Raw genomic sequence first — 17,132 nt, forward strand, 5'->3', positions numbered from 1 at the left:
TGGGCTTGTTTTCACACTATGTGGCCTCCTTATTCTGTGGGCAAAATGTTTTATTGTTTGTCGGCCTCATTGGCATCTTCTACCTGCTTTATGAAGAAATCTAAAACTGTGCTTTAAATTCTACTTTTCTCCAAAACATGCTGCACGTTCTAACATGAATGCGTGTGTTTAGGTCGTAATAAATCACATAAATTCTCTTTGCGCTGCAGGCGTCACGTAAAATGTTGTTGAACTCGATGTTTGAGCAGCGTTCCGTCTGAGGCCTCCAGAGCTTTTCTGGATGCTGCTTCTTGTGTGTCGTGACACTTTGTCTGCAAAAAATGAGCCCATTTTAAGCTTTGCTGCTTTCTGTATTACAAACACTGTACAGTATATTTGTGGTGTGCATCAGTGTATCGCACAAAGTATATTTTCTGTATTCTGTTGTGATTGTGTGAAATGCTCTAGTTTCTTGAAAAAGGCTATTTTGAGTCATGCTGCGTAGTGAGAATATATTTATTTATACATTTATTGTATTTATTGGTGCCGTAGAAAAGTTTGAACTTATGAAGTTATTTTAGTGCAGCAGATAACTGAAACAATCCTTCAAATGGTGATACAAACACAACATTTGGCACATATACACCTTAGACATTACTCATCAAAAAAACTGACTGTCCACTTGAATTTTCAATAGGCAGCCAGGTAGGGGTCAATTGAAGAAATACACAGGGGTCAGAATTTAAAAATGCTCCAATCAAATTGAAAACTACATCACATTACTTGTTTGATCATAAACATTTCAAAAAGGTATAGTTTGTGCTATCTGTGACTGAATGTTATGGAGTTATGGGGTAAAAACTGCAAGAATGGTGACAAAGGTCAATTTCAGTTTGTACAGGGGTCAAAAGTTAAAGTTGCTCCAATTTTGGTAAAACGTGATGCAAATTATTGGTTGAGCTAATGGGATTAATAAATGGAATAGTTTTGACAGTGCTGAATGCTTAGTCTCCAAAGTAAAGGTCAAACAAGGTCAATGTCCATTGGATTCTATTAGTCCATGGGCCAAGCAGGTTTTCGGTACCACTTAAGAGGAAAAAAACGACACTTAGAATCCAGCCTCAGTGTATCATGGTCTACACAAAAATGTATGATAACCATTCCAAGGTGGTAGCTGTAGCCAGGTAGGGGTCAATGAAGAATTACACAGAGGTCAAACTTTAAAAATGCTCCAATTATGTTGAAAACTATATCACATTACTTGTCTGATCATAACGATTGCAAAAAGGTATAGTTTGGGCTATCTATGACGGAATGTTCTGGAGTTATGGGGTCAAAACAGCAAAAATGGTGACAAAGGTCAATTTCAGTTTGTACAGGGGTCAAATATTAAAGTCGCTCCAATTCCAGTAAAAAGTTATGCAAATTATTGTTTGGGTTAATAGAGTTCTAAAAAGGAATAGTTTGTACCATCTGTCATGCTTAGTTATCATGTTATAGGGTAACATATGTCAGATGTCATAGAATTCAATGGATGTTGACCTTGTTTGACCTTTACTTTGGAGACAAAGCATTCAACACAGTCAAAACTATTCCATTTATTTATCCTTTTAATTCAACCAAAAATTTGGATTTTTTTTTTTTGCTGAAATTAGAGCAACTTTAACTTTTGACCCCTGTACAAACTGAAATTGACCTTTGTCACCATTTTTGCTGTTTTGACCCCGTAACTCCAGAACATTCCATCATAGACAGTCCAAACTATACCTTTTTGGAATTGTTATGATCAGACAAATAATGTGATATAGTTTTTAAAATGATTGGAGCATTTTTAAAGTTTGACCTCTGTGTAATTCTTCATTGACCCCTACCTGGCTACAGCTACCACCCTAGGATGGCTATCATACATTTTTGTGTAGGCCATGATACACTGAGGCTGGATTCTAAGTGTCGTTTTTTTTCCCCTTAAGTGGTACTGATTAGGTCAAAATTCATGACTGGCTCATGGACTATATGACATGTGACATGTTACCCCGTAACGTGATAACTAAGCATGATACATGGTCCAAACTATTCCTTTTTAAAACCCCACAAACTCAACCAATAATTTGCATCACTTTTTACTAAAATTGTAGCAACTTTAACTTTTGACCCCTGTACAAACTGAAACTGACCTTTGCCACCATTCTTGCTGTTTTTATCCCATAACTCCAAAACAGTCAGTCCTACATAGTCCAAACTATACCTTTTTGGAATAGTTATGATCAGGCAAATAATGTGGTGTACTTTTCAATATGAATGGAGCATCTTTTAATTTTGACCTCTGTGCAATACTTCAATTGACTCCTACCTGACTGTCTACCGAAAATTCAAGTGGCCAATCAGTTTTTTCAAAAGAGGAATGTCTAAGGAGTATTTGTACCAAATTTGATGTTTGTATCACCATTTGCAGGATTCCGCTCTAAATATTCTCTTATCTGCTGCACTGTATATCGTGACGCTAAGCTGCTTTGAAATGTCCGTATTGTTTTGAGACATTTAACATAGTCAGGTTTGTTCAGTGTGATGATGCTGGATTGATGAGGCAAAAGCAATGTCTTCTTCAGAATGTGTCCTCGGTGCTCAGTGGATTTATAACCAAAATTTTGTGGAAGAAATGGGAGTAACTACCTCCTGATTTGAGAACATCTTCTACAAAACAATATCTTGCACCAGTGAATGAAAGTGCAAAGAGTGAATGAAAGCATGATCACTTCTTATGTTCTTGTTCAGGGCAAACTGAAACGTCAGATCAAGAAGTGGGTTAGGAGAACATCAGGGGTTTTCTGCCTTACAATAAAAAGTAAGACCCTTCGGCTGCTCCCTTGTTTTTCCACTTGGGGTCACCACAGCAGATCCAAAGTTGGTCTACATGTTGATTTGGCACAAGTTTTACACCAGATGCCCTTCCTGACACAACTCCACCTTACATGGAGAAATGTGGCAGGGGTGAGGTTTGAACCAGGAACCTTCCACACTGAAACCAAGCATACGAGGCCTGTCAATAAAGTATAGGTCCTTTTTATTTTTTTCAAAAACTATATGGATTTCATTCATATGTTTTTACGTCAGACATGCTTGAACCCTCGTGCGCATGCGTGAGTTTTTCCACGCCTGTCGGTGACGCCATTCGCCTGTGAGCACTCCTTGTGGGAGGAGTCGTCCAGCCCCTCGTCGGAATTCCTTTGTCTGAGAAGTTGCTGAGAGACTGGCGCTTTGTTTGATCAAAATTTTTTCTAAACCTGTGAGACACATCGAAGTGGACACGGTTCGAAAAATTAAGCTGGTTTTCGGTGAAAATTTTAACGGCTGATGAGAGATTTTGAGGTGATACTGTCGCTTTAAGGACTTCCCACAGAGCGGGACGTCGCGTAGCGCTCCCAGGCGCCGTCGTCAGCCTGTTTCAAGCTGAAAACCTCCACATTTCAGGCTCTATTGATCCAGGACGTCGTGAGAGAACAGAGAAGTTTCAGAAGAAGTCGGTTTCAGCATTTTATCCGGATATTCCACTGTTAAAGGAGATTTTTTTAATGAAAGATGTGCGGGCGGATTCGCACGTCGGCTTGCAGCCGCCGCGACGCTCCGCCACAGGAAAAACACCTTTGTTGGAAGCCTTAAGGACAAGTTGGAACATGTCCAGCTGTTAAACAATTTCTCATGATACTCACCCACTGAAAGCCATCAAAAGCCACCTGGATTTTACAAATGGTTACAACACGGAGGTGTTTTTCCTGTGCCGCCGCACCGCGCCGGGCCTGCGTCCCGAAGCGCGGACCCGTCCGCACGTCTTTCATTAAAAAATCTCCTTTAACAGTGGAATATCCGGATAAAATGCTGAAACGACTTCTTCTGAAACTTCTCTGTTCTCTCACGACGTCCTGGATCAATAAGATGCCTGAAATGTGGAGGTTTTCAGCTGAAACAGGCTGACGACGGCGCCTGAGAGTGCTGCACGACGTCTCGCTCCGTGGGAAGTCCTTAAAGCGACAGTATCACCTCAAAATCTCTATTAGCCGTTTAAAATTTTCACCGAAAACCAGCTTAATTTTTCGAACCGTGTCCACTTCGATGTGTCTCACAGGTTTAGAAAACATTTTTGATCAAACAAAGCGGCCAGTCTCTCCAGCAAACTTCCTCAGACAAAGGAATTCCGACGAGGGTGGACGACTCCTCCCACAAGGAGTGCTCACAGGCGAATGACGTCACCGACAGGCGTGGAAAACTCACGCATGGCGCACGAGGGTTCAAGCATGTCTGATGTAAAACATTATGAATGAAATCCATATAGTTTTTGAAGAAATAAAAGGACCGTTACTCTATTGACAGACTCGTACTACCCACTTGGCCACCACTCTTTTTGGTTTTTGGTTGGCTGCCTTGGAATGTCGCAGTGAAAAGTTTGAGGGTACAACTTTTGGTTTACCCCTCACCTAAAGTCATGTTCTTTGGGTAGTGAATGAAAGACTGAGGTCATATTGGCCAAAATGACTTTCCTTGTCAAGATGTGTGAAATCCCCCTTTAGAAGTTCTAGCATGTGGAAGGAACCCAGAGTAGAACTGCTGCTCTCTTGATTTTTTTTTTTTTTTTTTGGTCGACTTCCAATGTGCGCTGCTAGGCCCACAGACCAGGTGACTCTGTGGTCTCAGATGTCTAGTATATAGATTGAGGTTTTATTCCAGGTCATGAGTTCAGGGTATCTTTCTGTTCTTGGACAAAATGTTACATCTGCACTGTCATAAGTCCACCCAGTGTTAAATGGGTACCAGTCTTAGCTGGTATGGACTGGCGCCTCATCCAAGGGAAGTCAGAGACTCTGATTTGCTTCATAGTCCAGTATCCAGGGATAATAACCCAGTCGATAGGCCTCAGCAGCCTATAGAGGACTTCCGTGTCGTACAACGCCAATCAGAAAAAGTGGAATGAAAAGGAAAATGCATATTTAAAAACGAAGAAGGCAATCCTTATATTACTTGACTTTTTTCATTGCAGGCAGCATGAAACCAAGGCGTACTTCTATTCCATTTATTACTACTGTGGAGCATATTTGGTTTTTAATGTGGATATTTTCAGAACATGGAATGACTTGAATGCAAACAAAAGAAAAAAAAGTGGAACAAAATGAACATTGAATTAATTTGTTCCAAGTGAGGATGTGTAATCATTTCTAACAGTATTTGAAGCAGAAGATATATTATAGTAGTATGTAGTGTGTTCTCTCTACTTGGCTCAGTTTAGGTCAAGCACATTTTGGACCAAATCTAAGGGTTATTTTTGAATGTTTTGAATTTTATTTAATTTATTTCGGCACGCATAGATCCAAGCAATTAACAAAATATACAAGAAAGAAAAGAGAAAATAGTCCACACAAGAAAAAGAAATAGTCCAACAGCGGAATATTAATCCATTCCTGCATTCAGGCCGCAACACATTACCCCCCCAAAAATTTGAGATGCTGAAGCATTTCCCACTTTGTAATGTTGCCATTCCATTTCACAACACTTAACATTTTGGCATTGAGGATACAAAGTGCTGAAACATTTCAGGTGACATTTCATCCTGTTCTTCCTGCAAACACGTTAAGTGTTTCATTTCAATATTCACACATTCACCATTGGAGACAGGTCAGGAGGGCAGGCAGGCCAGTCCAGTACCCGTACCCTCTTATTCTGCAGCCATGATTTATTTTTATTTATTTTTTTTATAATTTTGATATCTTGCCAACTCTTTCTGATTTGGGGTTGTACTTTTACTTCAATAGAGAGGAACCAAGTACACTTAAGAGAGATTATATATCCTAGGAAGACGGTGGAGGATTTGGTGGTCATAGAAGAAACATTCTGGGGTTCATTTAATTTGCCTGCTGATATGTGGTGACGGGGGATGGATGAGTAGACCCGCAGTGATTGATATGATAATGTGCAGGGTCTTCTTTGTGATTTTATTGTATCAGTAGCGGGGACCTATTTCCTTTTATCTGTAAAGGGCGATACAAGATGAGCTTCTTCTGTGGTGGTTTCTATGCTTGGTGCATCCTGCAAAAGTTGTCTGCTGTCTACGGCCACATCTCTACAAAGACCATAGTACAAACACTGACCTATACAAAATGAGGATTTAGTATGAATTAAACTTTCCCTTCGCTTACTGTGATGTCACAGTGTCAAGATGGAAGATTTGTGTCTGTTGCTATTCTTGACCTTTAAGATCTAACGTGAGTGAGGAAACAACATTTTTATTAACTTGTTTTAACTAAATAACATCTAATATGCAGATAACCATTTTCTTAAATGTAGAAATCTTAAATCCACTTTAAACTCGTTTTCCACTTTGAAAAAAGTGAAACTGGACCAACGTTAAAAACAAAATTACTGCAATTTGTTATCTTAAATGTATTAGTTTCTCTCAAGTATAATTTTAATGTTTTCAACTATATTATAAATACTTCTGAAAAAAAAACAAATTACAGTAAATTTTAAAGTTGGTAAAAGTTTTTTTTTTTGTTCAGTAGTTTTAAGTGGTTTTAACTGCATCATCTCCCTCTTCAGCCAGGTTTAAAGTCACTGAATGCATTTTAAGGGCACTTTAAACCAGTTTATCAACACTTTAAAACCATTTAAATGCATATTTGATGCTGTGTTAGACCAATTTAAAGTGAAAAATAAAATATGTAATTTGAAATAGCTTGAAACGATTTTAAACCAACAAATCCTTGGTGTAGAGCAGTTTTAAGCATCATACAACTGAAGCAGGTCAGCTCCAGAGTTCAACAAACACATTTGATGGGAAACGTATCTATATTAATTCAATGTATCACAAAGATTAGAACCAAATACTCGGACTACAGCCAGCAATGTTATTTGTTGCACACATATGAAGCCAGCTCACTATAAAGATAATAAATATTATTATTTGTAAATGTATTTTTTTAAAAAAGTGCTATATGACTGCATGATCGTACAAGTGCTGGTTTTAATTTATTTTGGGGTTGCATCCTGAAATTGTATAGAGCAGATGAAGTTGTGGCAACCTGAAAGTCTGCGATTATTTTCATTTCTTCACTCATTTTTATGTAGCTCAAAGACTTACTTTTGATTGCTTCATAAAGATTTTAGCTCTTTTTATCTGTCACAATGTTAATATTTTTCACATTGTACACATTGCTATCACTCTGTGGCCTCATCAAACTCAGACTTGCTTAGATCGGCTGCAATGGGATGAAAATGTATTGTACCTCTTATATGTTTTTGCCCCTATTTGAGCTAAAGCTCTCAATCACAAAGGCAGCATAAAATTTTCAGGAAAACTTTCCATTGATCTACATATGCACAAGGTATTAATGTGGTTTTTAGAATATTTTCATTATTATTTGAGCTATTTTGTGAATCCCAGAGGACAAAATGGAAAATATTAGGGTCATTTATAATCAAAATCTTCAGCAACAAGTAAAGTACAGGGTGTTTACAAAAAAGTTTATATCATTTGAGATGTAAATATCTGAGTAACTACATAGTCTAGGCAAATGAAACTAAACAAGCTTAATGTTGAGCGCAATAAGATTTATTCTTCAAAATCTGAATGAGAAATTCAAAGGAATGTGGATTTCGTGAATGATTTCACAAGTTTTCAACAGTGTGGGCACAGCTATCCGAAAAGTTAGCTTCGATAACCATAAAACCTCTAACTGAAAAGTTAACTTTATAATGCTAAACCACTAAAAAATTAGCAGATGTTACCACTAACCTTTTTTATTGACGCGGTACACTGCCAGCTACTGATAAACCATTTTTGAGTTTAAGTACCGCAGGGGCTGCTGGGTAAATTCAAAGGTGATCACAAACACAAAATTAACACACGAAAACTAAATAAATAAAAAAATGAAACCCCAAATACTGTCATCACCTTTAGCAAAAGCAGTAAACAGTATAAGAAGTCACAGTTTATCTCTATAATATGTATATGTCACGGACATGACGAGCGAAGCATGGCTAAACCTTCAGCTATTATGTTAGAAGATTAAAAAGAAAATAAGATGATAAAAATCAAACCTTCACTGTGCCTTGTGATAGAATCACTATGATGACTGCTCCAAGATGGCAGCAGCCATTTCTTGCGCCTCAACAACAATGTGGCGTCTACTCCTCTTTATAATGTCTATGTTCGTCTACGGTCAGTTTGTGGCTTTTACGGACAGTGTTGTCCACCGGTTTGTGGCCTTTTCTCCACAGTGGTTGAATTTTTTTGTGCAATTTCCGGTTTCTGCCTCCGACTACCATAAAGCAAGCTTTGCGCCACGCCTCACAGTGCAGCGCTGCAAAGCCTGTATTATATATTTATAAACAGTTAACGGAGCTACAGCTCACCCATACTGCGTTTCACGAACACAAAACAAATGCACAAAAAATAAATAAATAAAAAATACTGACTTTTTGAGTTGCTTACATACCATTTTTGTCCACATTGTAACTTCTTTTGGCTCTATGTGCAACAACAGCAGCGCTTGTGTGCTTGACGGTGAACCAGAAGTGTTAGCTAGCTCTCTGCGTTCACAACCAGGAACTAACATATATGATTTTAGGGTTTGTAAACATTTTGACCGTTAAATTGTTAGTGGACTATAAGTAAGTGGAACTAAATTTATTTGAAGTTAATTGGTCCGCTGAGGGTTTGCAAAGTTAGCTGAAAAGCTAATCCGATAACAAAAATGTTAGCTTAGCTAATTAGCAGAGTAGCGAAACTGTGCCCACCACTGCTTTTCAGTATGGTACACCTCTGACACAGGACACATGAACTCGATCGAAACGCCAAACTCTCGTTGGAGGAATCTGTGTTTCCAAAATCTTCTTATGGACTTCGCCAAAATGTTTACCGAACCCACTCGACCATCTTTTGCGATAGTGGTGGTTGTCCAGATCCTTGTACCCTGCACAGGCAGCCTTCTTCTTTCCTTTTTGTGTCATGTCCATGTCTGCATTGCATTTGGTGCATTTTTAGAGAATTCTCTCACAAATGTACTCTTGTTTGACTGTGTTCAAAAATATTCTTGCAAACAAAATGCCTTTTCTTTTCCCAGTGAATGGCATTTCTATACCTGAAAAGAAAAAAAAAACATTAATTATGGAATTTGAGTTGTTTCTACACTTGCTGTTAAAATTTGAGATCATTTGAATGAAAATTGGTCAAGTTATTCAATTATGAAATATCACTTTTTCTGAAACACCCCGTACAACAAACAGGTTTTTGTATCTCATATTACTGACCCCTAGAGGTTAAAGTGAATAAGCAGTATGGGACCAATGTTAATATTTTTGGCTATGAAATTTAAGAGCAAATTTTAATTCTTTGTGCACATTCACCCGCTGAGGCAAAGATATTCACTCAGATTAGGTCATCAAATATAATATTTGATGACTTTTACATCGGTGAACTTTGACATACAAATTTACATCATATGCAAACGGGTTTCAAACTCCACCAATTCACAGATCATGCAAGTAATATTTGACGTGCTGTTTTATTTGTGACTACCTACACGCCATAAACCAAAGCACTGCACAGACACACACACACACACACACACACACACACACACACACACACACACACACACACACACACACACCACACACACCCACACACACCACACACACACACACACACCACAACACACACACACACACAACACACACACATTTCCATCCAGATTAGTGCAGTGCAGCCAACAAGGTAAATTTGGGCGCTGACACCACTTTGTGATGAGGACTTTTTCTTGCAAAACCTTAATGTACTTCATGCTAATGATCTTACAGATAAAATGATGGTTCCCACTGCGGATCCACTAAATGTATCTTTTCAGGAATTTGATGCCACAGTGCACATTACAATTCAAAATCAAATTAAAAAAAAATGTTTTGCTCCTCCATTCATTCCACGCTTTAGATGTGTGACCTTTGTGTGGTTATGACTGTGTAATAATGTCGTTACTAAGTGTAATGAGGTGTGTCAGTTTCTATCGGTCTGGTCTTTGTGCCTCACATGCTGGTTTTTAATGTGTGTTTGTAAAAGCTTCTGTATGCGAGCATCAGTTGTTCACGTCATGATCAACACCGTCTGTGGTGATTCATCACATTGTGATTATTTCACGTCACCGCGGCTACACGTCACTCACCCCAGGGCCAAAGGTGAAGTGTGACATTGAGTTAAAACTGGCGGAAAATTATTCCAGAGTAACGATCAGTTTACTTTTCTGCTCTCATCTGTGATTTATTTTTTTCCCAACATCAAACAGTAACTGAGGGGGTGAAAAACTGAAGTGATGTTTCAGTATGTTTGTCGGTTATGGATTGAAACTGTAATGAAATTAACTGTCTGCAGATGTTTTTGTGTCAATCTCCAGCCTGATGTTTCTCTGCTGCATCAAACTGCTTCTGTTTCACTCGTCTTTCTATGTAACGTGTATAATGTTGATAAATAAATATTCATCATGTATCAAAATGGTAAAGCTTCCTTTTTCCCAGTGGTTAACCCTCTGGGGTCCGAGGGCATTTTTTGGACAGTTCACTCGCCTGGCATAAATGTTTTATTATTGCTGTTAACAGCTCTCCCTGCATCCCACAATCAAGTTTTATGTTTCTTCTTTTCAGGACAACCTGAATTTTCAAAATATATATGCTATAGTTGTGTTTTATGAGTGTAATAAAAGTTTACAATCAGAAATAAGAAAGGAAAAAGTAAAGCGGAAATAATTTTCCACACACATCTATTCAAAACACACAGCAAACTATAATAAACTAGTAACACATCATTCCTAAAAACAATCTTTGGTGTGTCACATGAGGTGAATCTGCCCTACGATTGGATTTTGGAAAACCATGTGATGGTGAATCAATTCCGATTGATCACTCACATTGCTGGTGGTGGTGGGCCGCTGAAGAGGAGGTACTGCTGGCCCACCACCACCAGAGGGCGCCCTGCCTGGAGTGCGGGCTCCAGGCACCAGAGGGCGTCGCCACCTGAGATGAGCAGCCAGGGTGACAGCTGTCACCCATTATTGGACACAGCTGTTTCTACTCGGCACCAAGGTATATCAGGAGGACGGCGTCTCCACCTCAGTGCCGAGATATCGCCTAAGACTGAGGTAGTATCTCTGCATTCTTCTTCTGATTAACCAGCTAATCATTTGTTAAACCTTTTCAGGATTGTTGACTGCTAAAAGCTATATTGCTTGGATAAGTACTCACCTTCCTGTTGTGCATTGACAAGAGGTGGAGGCGGCTTCTCCCCTCTTCGTTACTGGGTGCTGTCGCATCACACCTGTGTGTTGTTGCTCTCTCCTGCCAGCAGTACCGGATCCGACGAGCGGAGGCAGTGGCCACCCTGGGAATTCGGGACTTGGCGGTTCCAGTATTTCCAGAGTTCGGTGGCAGAGGAGATCGGGGTGGTTCCGGTTCGACTGAGACGGGCGTCTCCTACCTTCGAGCCTGCCCACACGACACCAGCAAAATTCGACCCCAAATTGTGATTGTTGTACTTATTGTGCTTGTTCACAATAGTAAACCTTGTTATTTATCTTCCTCCATTGTCCGTTCATTGCGCCCCCTGTTGTGGGTCCGTGTTCCTACACTTTCACAACATCGCTCACATCATCACACCGCTTCTATGAGGAGTACAAAGATGGTGGACTGTGGCTCGAAAGTCAGCGGAGTTAACTTTTCAGCAACAAAAAAAAAAGTAAGTTTCTATCTCATATTGTTGTGTGTTGGGGGGGGGGGGGGGGGGGGGGGTTTGGCTGGCCAAGATACTGTTTGTGTGTTTGTGTATACTTCGGGTGGTTTGTGGGGGGCGTGTCTGAGGCTGTGATGATGGATGAAGCATCTCTCACCCTCCACTGTCATTATGCCAACCCCATGCACCTGATGAGCAGTTCATGTGTAGAGCTAAAGGACTACCAGCTGAAGTGGATGCACCTGATGAGCAGTTCACGTGCAGAGTTAAAGGACTACCAGCTGAAGTGGATATCCTGATCAGCAGTTCACGTGCAGTTCCAAAGGACTTCCAGCTGAAGTAGATATCCTAATGATGTACTACATTTAAGCCATGACTGCTCTGTGTAAGGTGCTGGGGACTCAACCTTGTTGCTGCTGTGTGACGATCGTTTGTCTAACATTGTGACGCTGAGGATCGCTCCAGGTTTGACGCACCGTGCCTGTTAAGGAGATGGGTGAGGGACATGCTCCATCAGCACACTTCAGAGGTAACTAAAGCTGTGAATGACTTTGAGTAATTAACAATAGTAATTTGGCGTTTTGTACGCAGCTATATTTGAGCTACTCTGATAATTGTGTAAATTCGCTCTTCACAGCCGTGGCGTGCGGATTGATGGTCTTCCACGGGCTGTGAGAGCTGTTTCTGTAATTTGAGTCTGAATTAGAACCTGAATGTGTTTGCTGATGGTGTGAACCCTAAACAGTATTTGTGTGAACAGTGTTGACTTATCTCGCCTCTCATCCTTAACAGGCGCTGTCCGATTCATTAACCACCTGGGGGGTGCCGGCGGGAATTTCTGGGTCCAGAACTGTCGGGCTCCAATCCCTTGGGTGCTAGGAAGAGCGCGTTGTCCTCCACCCCGCCAGGCTGTTAATTCACTTTTTGTTTATATTGCACTTGAAATAAATCTGTTATGTTCTTTGGAACCGCTCTCTGTTTCTTTAGCGTTGGGTCCTTGTCAAACACTGGTTCGCTCCTCTAACCTGCGTCCCAACATAACACATATAATTAAAAAAATTATTTAGAATTTAGTAAAGCTTGGTCTCAGCCATCATATACGACAGGTTAAACCCTTAGATCTTCAGCAAATGTATTTATAAAGAGAAACTGCATGAACTACACACGTTTTTTAAGTTTCTGATAAGTTTATTCAATGAGGAGAAACAAATACTAAATTATTGTTGTGTCGTAACTTAATTTTTGTTCAGCCTTTGTGACCCGTCTTCATGAAGTTAGATGCAAAAATGTTGAAATTGGCCCTATCCTGCAATGATAAAGAATCATTAAATTACTGGATCCGGACCGTGTTCCGGATCATTACCAAAATTTAATGACTTCTAAATTAGGCCAAGATACACCCCTGATAAAAATTTCATTGAAATCCATTGAGAATTTTTTGAGTAATCCTGCTAACAAACCAACCAGCCAACCAACCAACAAACAAACGGACGCGACTGAAAACATAACCTCCTTGGCAGAGGTAATAATGTGATTGGGTGCTTGAGATAGAAATACATTTTTTTTTTTTTTTGTTCCACAGAAAATGTAAAAACACATTGGTACAGATTACAATTTATTCTTGCAAATCTTGACAGACATAAATGTCCAATAGTATCTTCATTAAAAAAATAAGTAAAATTTTAAGTGGTTCTTTGTCTGTAATACAAAAACAGTGAAAGCATGAGAGGCCTGATGCACACTGGCATATTATCATTTGCAAATATTGTGCTGATCAATAGCCCTATTGGTTGCTGAGATATAGCAGAACATATACAGTCACTGGCCACTTTATTAGGTACACCTTACTAGTGCCAAGTTGGACCCCTTTTGGTCTCCAGAACCATCTTAATTCTTCATGGCATAGAATCAACAAGGTGTTGAAAACGTCCCTCATAGATGTTGGTCTATATTGACATGACAGCATCACATAGTCACCCATTCAACCAGTTTCTGAAATAGTCATATCAGCTCGTCTGGCACCAACAACCATGCCACGTTCAAAGTCACTTAAATCTTCTTTCTTCTCGGGTTGAACTTCAGCAATTTGTCTTCATCACGTCTAGATGTCTAAATGCACTGAGTTGCTGCTATGTGATTGGCTGATTAGATATTTGTGTATATTTTTGTACCATGTTTTTGTTGACCTTGCCCTTTGTCTGATCCTCTCCAAAAATTAGTTATCTCAAGTTATCTGCCCAAGTAAATATTTAAAACCAAGTTTGGTGAAAAGCCATCCAGATGTTTTTTGATTATATGGTTTACACGCATACACACACATTATTATCATTCCTACTATAATAAGTCCCTTTGGCTGCTCCTTTGTTTTCACTTGGGGTCGCCACAGCAGATCCGAGGTGGATCTCCATGTTGAATGGGATGGCATGAGCACATGTCACTGTGGCGAATCCAAAGGCAAGAATTGGGCAGCTTAGTCTCGTTTGAGGGCAGGCGCTAAAGGGGTAAAATATGACCCATATAACATAATTTCTCTACTTCTGGGGACAAAAACACAACACTTTCGCTGAGATTTTGGGCAAATTACACGCAATCAAAGTGAAAATACAAAGAAAAAGTGACGGTGCGGTGGGAAAGTAGACGTGTTGCGGTTTGTTTATGACTTGGAGCTCAAACGTGTCAAGGCATTTTTGCAGGCAAGATAGGGTTGCCAACGCTCTGAAAAATAAATAAGGGACACCTTACTGGCAGGGCTGACCGGCCCATGGAAATATAGACTGGAATGGACATGCGCACCTCTATCTATTAGCGTCACTCAGGACAGGAAGGCGCCATTACTAAGGGTGGAAATGTGCAGCTCATCAATAATAAACTGACTGCTTTTTTTTGCATTAGCGTCACTATTTCTTAATGGATTTTAATAAATGTAGGCTTGTTTCAAAGCCCTTTGAAAGCTCTTTCCAATGCACCTATGCATGTGTGGGTGAAAAAAAAAAACAACTTTTATGTAAAATGCAGAAATTTGGGGAAATTACGACAAACTGTGCTGCTTTTCTCGCTTTATTGTCGCTATTTGTTAACAGATTTTAATAAAAGTAGGCTTGTTTTAAAGCCCTTTAATTGCTCTTTCTAATGAACCCATACATGTCTAGATAGAAAAAATGTTTTATGTAAAGTGTGGAAATTTGTGGAAAATATTCCATTCTGTTCATTTACTGTGATTTGTTTTTTCCTGTCATCATAATTCTCGATGGATTTTTATAAATGACGCTTGTAAGTTGTATTCATGCTAATTAAAAGGTCTAACGCACCCATACATGTCTGGATAAAAAAAATCCTTATGTATTAAAATATTAATCTGAAGTATGCCTTGCCATTGTGCTCAATTTACCTTGCTGTTTTTTCCACTGTAATATTACTGCTAGTCTTTTAATGACAACATATATATGATTTTTACTAACATTTTATTACAAGTAGATATAAAGCCATTCAGAATTTATGACTTTTGACCCTCAGTCAGGGTAAAAAGTACCTCCTCCATCCCCTCCAACCACACTGTTAAAATTGAAATGACTCCTTTGACCACCATGTACATATCAAACAACAGCTGCAAGTATATATATAGACATAAATATATTTAAACATTTTTGTTTCCGCATGTGAACGCAGCTTAATGAAAAGAACTTATGGCGTTGAGTTATAGTCTCAGTATACTGACATTAAATTGCGGCCTAACGACTTTAAAATAGACATTTGTTTTACATAATTACATTAAAGCTCTTGTACAGTTCATTTTAGTATTGGAGAATTTGTTTTTGTGATTTGTGCAGTTGATGGTGGAGCACTGGCTGCCTTTTTTCTCCTCATATCGCTTCTGTTTAACAGGATCGTGGTCTCTCTCCACCCTCAGTAATGGCCGCCGTGGGGCACGCCGCTAGTCACGTGACGTCCATTCCAGTCTCTATTTCCATGGATTGGCCAACTGACCTTTGCCTTCACCCTTCCCAGCGTGTGTGAGAAACGATTTTTAACCATTTGACTATTGACTTGACCCTGAATTTAAGTAGATGCACACATGCATTTGTTATGATATGAACATGCGGAAAACAAATTATTATTTAGCAATTTATTTTTAGTGCAAAATAAATTTTCACTCACAATTTCAAATTTGAGCATCCTGGCCTGTTTCAAAGTATAAAAAACAATTTCTTTAAAAATAAATCTTTCTCTGTCGTGTTATTGCTTAACTTAAAAGTGTATAAATTAACAAAAAAAAAAAAAACATCATCCAAAACAATGTAACAGTGAAAGTCTGAAAAAGTAAACAATACTTACAATACTTATAGCTGTTGTCGCGCACCTTTTCCATCCAGCCATTTTCCTTTTCCCATTTGCCCATGTATTTTTGCTTTCTTTTTTGTTTTGCTTTTTCGAGGAGGAGTAACGACGTTACAGACATTGCTGTTCGTAGGCGTATCTGCAGTGCCAGTGTCGGTGTCTGTGTCGGTATCAGCCATGCTGCTATGGTCGTTCGACGACCGTCGTCGGCTCATGATTCTCGTCCGGGATCTTCTTGCGAGCAGATGTCCCTCAACCAATGAGATAAGAGTGATTCTGTATCGTCAACTCGTGTCTGTCAGCTCATTGGTGAAGAGCAGGAAAGAGGCTGGGATCATATTTACCGTAAGTTTCCATATAAAGCGCCAGTCAATTCCATTGACAGTTTACAGACTTTTTGATTCTCACAGAAATACGGGACAAACTGCGTCCTGTTTCAGGTCAATACGGAACACACACTTTTATTTCCAAATAAGGGACGATTCCGTTTTTCAAGGGACGGTTGGCAACCCTAAGGCAAGAGAACATAGCTACTCTGGGTAGCTGTGTAGGCTAACACTTATTGACACGACCGCTCCCATTTGCCTCGTCTTCCCTTCTCCACTAGGAACTGAAAAAAACTCCACTTTTCACAACTGCTTTGGTGATTGCAGCCGAAAACAAAACAGTACACCATTTTCCTGTGTGAAGTTATGCTGTGTATATATTGCGTAACGGGAACGGCTGCCCCCATAAGTGGTCAAATCCCACGATATCACGCAGGGTTCAAACGAGACTGCGGTGCCCTATTCGTACTTCCACGACTGGACACTTGATAAAAACACGCTCGGGCTGTATTGCTTGTCTATTGAAATCAGTTGGTTCGGTTTTGACTCTGACTTGGTTCTAACAGCCAGCTGACGGCTCTCGTTGCCTGGAAAGGTGAGATTTATACACCAAGCCCAGCTTAAATGAACCATTGTACGTTACATTGACTTTATGGACGAGTCTGACCCATTTGAAAAGTGATCAAATTCCATGTATTTATAGCAAGTTCGGCGATGTTTTCATCGGCCAAAAA

At 39.6% G+C, this 17,132-nt stretch overlaps 1 long non-coding RNA gene across 1 annotated transcript; it reads left to right on the forward strand.

Annotated features, from left to right (window-relative positions):
* Window positions 1–2,190: 2,190 nt before the first annotated feature.
* Window positions 2,191–7,614, forward strand: LOC117501710. Its single transcript, XR_004558070.1, has 3 exons — window positions 2,191–2,201; window positions 5,372–5,377; window positions 7,465–7,614. It is a non-coding gene; the product is annotated as an uncharacterized LOC117501710 (long non-coding RNA).
* The last annotated feature ends 9,518 nt before the right edge of the window (window positions 7,615–17,132 follow it).

Source organism: Thalassophryne amazonica, chromosome 20, assembly GCF_902500255.1.
Source record: "Thalassophryne amazonica chromosome 20, fThaAma1.1, whole genome shotgun sequence".
Lineage (NCBI taxonomy): Eukaryota > Metazoa > Chordata > Actinopteri > Batrachoidiformes > Batrachoididae > Thalassophryne > Thalassophryne amazonica.